This window comes from Muscardinus avellanarius (genome assembly GCF_963383645.1).
Source record: "Muscardinus avellanarius genome assembly, chromosome: 1".
Taxonomy (NCBI): domain Eukaryota; kingdom Metazoa; phylum Chordata; class Mammalia; order Rodentia; family Gliridae; genus Muscardinus; species Muscardinus avellanarius.
Window position 1 is genome coordinate 164,481,223 of NC_137786.1, and position 5,430 is coordinate 164,486,652.

General features: G+C 38.8%; 1 pseudogene across 1 annotated transcript; it reads right to left on the reverse strand.

The window, feature by feature from the left end:
- Window positions 1-3,775: 3,775 nt before the first annotated feature.
- On the reverse strand, window positions 3,776-4,314 carry LOC308276297 (mediator of RNA polymerase II transcription subunit 28-like; annotated as a pseudogene). Its single transcript has one exon. The product of its transcript is annotated as a mediator of RNA polymerase II transcription subunit 28-like (transcript).
- Window positions 4,315-5,430: the final 1,116 nt, after the last annotated feature.

Below are 5,430 nucleotides of genomic sequence, written 5' to 3' on the forward strand. Positions count from 1 at the left end.
TATTGGGAGAGGGGGAGTTTCCAGATATCTGTTACTGATTTCCAGTTTTGTTTTCTTTTTCTTTTTCTCGCCTGAGAACACAAGATGTATGGTTTGAACCCCTTTATTTATGGTGGCTTCTTGGTCAGAATAATTTTAGCTGAAATGCTAGTAATGCATATCAAAAGAATGTGTATTGTGTTGTTGGGTGAAGTGCTCTATAAATGTCAATTAAGTCAAGATGGTTGATACTGTTTTTCAAGTTTTCTATTTACTGATTTTCTGTCTACACATTTTATTATTGAAGGCATTAAAGTCTCCAATTACCTTTCTAGATTGGTTATTTCTCCATGCAGTTCTATCAGCCTTTTTTTTTCATGTATTTAGAAATTCTATTATTATACACACAAACCATTAAAATTATATTTTTCCACTGCTTGAATTGGCCTCTTTATTATTATAAATGATGTTCTCGTGATCCTCATTCCAAATAATATTCTCAACTTTGAAGTCTTTGTTTACTATTACTATAGCCAATCCAGTTTTTTTCCTTTTATTAGTGTTAGTATGAGTTATTTTCTGTATCTTTACCTTAAAACACTTTAAGCCTACTTATATCGGTCTACTTAGTGGGTTTTGACTAGTTTGCATATATATAGTCAGACCTTGCATTTCTGAAAACCTGCCTGGTAGTTGTATGTTTAGATCATTTATAGTGTGACTATTGATAGGATTAAGCTTAACTCTATCACTTATTATTTTTCATACAGTCTGTCTTTGTCCTCCTTCCTTTTATGCTTTTTCCTTTTTTAAAAATAAACTGAAATTTTTAAATGATTTCATTTTGCCCTTTGTTGGCTTATTAGTTGTAATTTTTCTTGTGTGGGGAAGAACTACTGTAGAGTTTATATTATACATTATGACCCTTTGCCATTGTCTTGCATGTATTAGTATACTTATTTCATAATATAACAGCTTTACAATAGCATAATTCCATTTTCCCCTTCCTGACTTTGGTGTGATAGTTGTTTTATTGTCATAAACCTCACAATAAACTTATTTTATTTTTAAGCAGTTATTTTAAAGAGTTTTAAAAATAACATTTTGTATCTATGCACATATTTATCTTATTTCCTTATCAGTTTTAGATCTGCTTCATTTTAAAAGATTTCTTGTTGAGGTCTTCTACTGATATATTTTTTAAGACTTTGAATGTCCAAAAAAGTTCTTATTTTACCTTTGTTGTTTGACAGATATTTTCTCTGCCTTTAGAATTCTATAGAACTCACAGGCTTGTGTGGTTTCCCCTTTACTGTATTAAAGATATTGCTCTTCTGTCTTCTGGATTCAATTGTTTTAAATGAGAAGGGTACTGACATTTTATTTGGGCTACTCTATATGTAGTGTGGCTCCCCAAATGCTATTTTCTTTTTATTACTCATTTAAAGTAATTCAATTAAAATGTGCCTTGATGTCATTTTCTTCATGTTTCATGTTGTTAGGTTTGTTGAGTTTTTTGGATCTCTGGATTTAGTTTATATCACGTTTCAAAAAAAAAAAAAAAAGCGTTGGCCTTAATGTCTTCAGGTATTCTTTTCTGTACCCTAAACCCCACTCCTACTTCATCTCCTTGAAGACGTGTCATGTGTATCAGGTTGCCTGAAGTTGGCCCAGTTGACTATATACCTCTTCTCATTCTATAACCATTTCTTTTTTCTCTGTCTAATCTGCTATGAATCCTCTGTTTGGGTTGTGCTGGGGATTGAACCCAGGGTCTTGCATAAGCTAGGCTAGTACTCTACCACTGAGCTACATCCCAGCTCTAGTATAATTGTTTTTTCAAGTTTGAAAAATTGTTATTTGACAGGGAACTTCTGAATTTAATGCATGACAATAACTTGTATATATACTAATTCAAAATATTTTCATGATGCATCATGTAGAGCAGTTGCTAATCTTTTCACCAAAGATTTTTATTACTGACTGTCCTAAACTTAATCATTATTTAGATTTTTAACAAGAAATCTGAAGCTGCCAATCAGAGCTTCTAATTAGCATTGCAATGACTAGGTTGAGCCCTTATGTGAGTAAAAACAACTTTTAAAAGCTTTATTTAGCCTGTACTCAGTGAGGGGATACATTGGCCTCAGTCTGGTAATTATAGTACCACACACTAAACATCATACACAGAAGCACACCAACAAAAATTAGTTATAAGAAACATATATAAAATGAGCAAAAAATATCATATAAAATTTATGGTCTTGCCAGGCATGGTGGCGCACGCTTGTAATCCCTGCAATTGGTAGGCGGAGACAGGAGGATTGCACAGGTTCGAAGCCAACCTTGCTGGCCTAAGAGACCCTGTTTCCACATTAAATTATATATATATATATATATATATATATATATATATATATATATATATATATATATTAGGTGTCTGGGAGTATAGCCAGAGGTAGAAGGGTTTCCAGGAACCCCAGTACCACCAAAAAAAAAAAAAATTATGGTCTCATAATATTCCTGGGTAATATCCCCAATTCTCATGCGTGTATCATGTAGAAAGGGGTACAGACACAGATACAAACCACTAACCTACCAGGAGAGCTAAGCAAGGACAGCACCTGGGGAAAGAGGGAGGGACATGCGGAGGCTTCATGGACCAGGAGGCATCGGGTCTGACTGGGACCACGGGTGGGTATCGGTGCAGGCGGGAGCCATCTGTATGGCTGGACAGAAGGAAACGAGCAGACATGAGCCTCTAACTGCAGACTCTTAAGAAGAAAGTTGAGTGTGGGTACTAGGTAAAGGGATGTGATCAGTAAAAAACTGCAAGAAACAGGGAAGCCTCATCTAACAGGAGGGTAAATACCTCCCAATGCAGAGGCTCCCCATGCTCTCCGTGCAGGTGAAGCCCCTAAGGATCAGCCTGTAGGTCACCCTGGACCCGAGGCCCTGGTCCTTGGGAATCAAATTCATGAGGAAGTCTTCCCTAAGGGTAACTCTGTTCAAAGAGTAAAACAAAAACAACACAAGCAAACACAACTAAAAAGTAAATGAGACCTCAGAGTAAGATCTGACCCCCCCAACGTCACTCACATCCCAGCGGCCAAGCTACCAAGACAGGGCCTCCCGTTAGCTACACTGATCCTACCGCAGAGCCCAGCACTTAGCATATCATGCTCCTGGTACATCAGGGGGATCACACAAAATAACCACACAAAATAAAGTTACCCCAAGTAAAAGCCAGCACCAACCTAGGGATCTACTAACCCCCTTCTGATCCATCTACAAATATCTGCACCCTGTAATGCTCTGGAAGCATTACAATTGTTGCATTCGATTCCTCTTCTTGAGGTAGTTCAAAGTCTTGAAACAGGAACTTTACATAATTTTCTATACTACCATGGGTGGGTAGTTATAATAAAAGGCCTATAACCAAACTCTTATTACCCCAATTCTCAGACCATTATAATTTTTTCCTCAGATAAATAACAACTGCAAACACAAAGAGATGAAGTCATACAAAAACCTAAAAATCATGCAAATAAAAAAACACAAGACTCTGTCATCAAACACTTTGCTAAAAACAAATTCAACTTTGTTTACCAAAAGCTATAGGTATTTTATAAAGTACTGAAGAAATGAACAGCTCATAAAAATAGGGGAAATTTTAGGTGGGAACATAAAATTAACAAGTTTGTTCTCCAGTAGCGTTCTTCCAAAATGCCACATCCACATGAAGGATGATCAGCAAAACTATCTATCTGGGGCTCCGTATGAGCGGGAGCAGTCAGGTCTGCTTCAGAGGTGCCAGGATGTTGGCAGAAACCTGCTCCAGGTAGGCCAAGGAGCCCTGAGGGATGTCGGCGAGCTTTTGGGGGTGCACGTTGATGACCTCCAGCACCTGCTGCCGGTGTCTCTGCTTCCTCAAGTGCTTCTGGACCAGCGCGTCCTTCCGCTGCAACTCGTTCCTAAGTTCTGAGACGTCCTCTTTGATAACTTGCTCTGGTTTCTGCACAGACAACTGCAACCTTTTTTGTAGGAAAAAGCATTCTGTCTGTCTTGCAATATCCAGAAATTTCTGAATACACTGATCAACACCAGTTCGAATTTCTTCTTGATGGGTGCCACTGACATAATTCTGACTCACAAGAGAAGCAAAGCAAGCCTCGAATGATGACTCCAACTCGTCCACCAACGTACTGGTAGAAGGTCTCGGGGTGCCAGGCGCTGCCTGAAGAAGCGAGGCCTGGCCCGGGAGCTCCTGCGGGGGCGGCGGAAGCCCAGGCGGGGTTAGCGGGAGAACGTGCCACCCAGCGCAGCTGCCATGTCTGCCTCTAGTATAATTTTTAAAAAAAAATATACATTGCCTTTTTCATTTCTAACACATTATTTTCTGCACTTCTTTGTATCTTCTTTGTCTCCCCTTACCATGCTCAATCGGGCCTCCAACTTCTTAACCTCTACCTTCTTGACTGTATAGTATGATTATATAATGTCCTTTTGCATTAATCCTATTATGTATGTCAATGATGGGATTATTTCTGCTTATTTTTTTCCATTTATGGGTTATAGTTACTAGGATTTTTAATATTTGACAATTTTTATTGACTGCCAAACATTTTTTAATTTAACCTTGCTGCATACTGGATATGTTTCTTTGTAATTCTAGGAGAGCTAATTGGAAAATGAGATTTTAGAAGCTAATTTTAAGCATCAACAGGTGAGATCAGGACAGGATCCCATACTGAGGCAATCAAGACTTTTCTGACTACTCTATACACCCTTTGAATCATGAAGTTCTCTACTCTGGCTACATACTATTTGCTGCCTTATTTGATTCAGTGGCTGCTGGCTGTGATCCATTCAGTGGATCTTCCTTCAGCTTTGGCAATTTCCCTACGCAAGAACTAAGCATACAGCTTGGGTATGGAGGGCACACTCTTTTAGTCATAAGCCTGCTCTGCTCAGGTCTCTCCTCTTTTGTACTTACCCTCTGTGGCCTGCCTGGACTTGCTCTCAATCTGAAGGAACCTCTGTTCTGTCCTCCCTCTCTCCCAGAGCCACCATCTGGAACCCCGCTCCAGGAATCAGCAAAGGCAGCGACAGGATTCAACTCCTTTGTGTTCTTCTCTTAGGCATCACTGCCCTTGTACTGCTTAATGGCTGATGTCTGAGAACTGTTGTATTTTCTATATAGTCAGGTTTTCAAATTGTTGCAGTTGAGCAGGCAAGTCTACTTCTTATTCTCTTATCTAGGCTAGGCTGGAAATAAACATCAAAACCCCTTTTGGAGGCAAGGTTTTTATTTCAGTGATACACAATTAATTTTAAGAGATGAGAGTAAACAATGCTATTTCAGCTTAAGCTTTCAACTCCTAGAGATCTGAGTTCAAATTCCAGGGTCACCTTGGGCAAATCGCCAGCTTCTTTGACTCCCAGTTC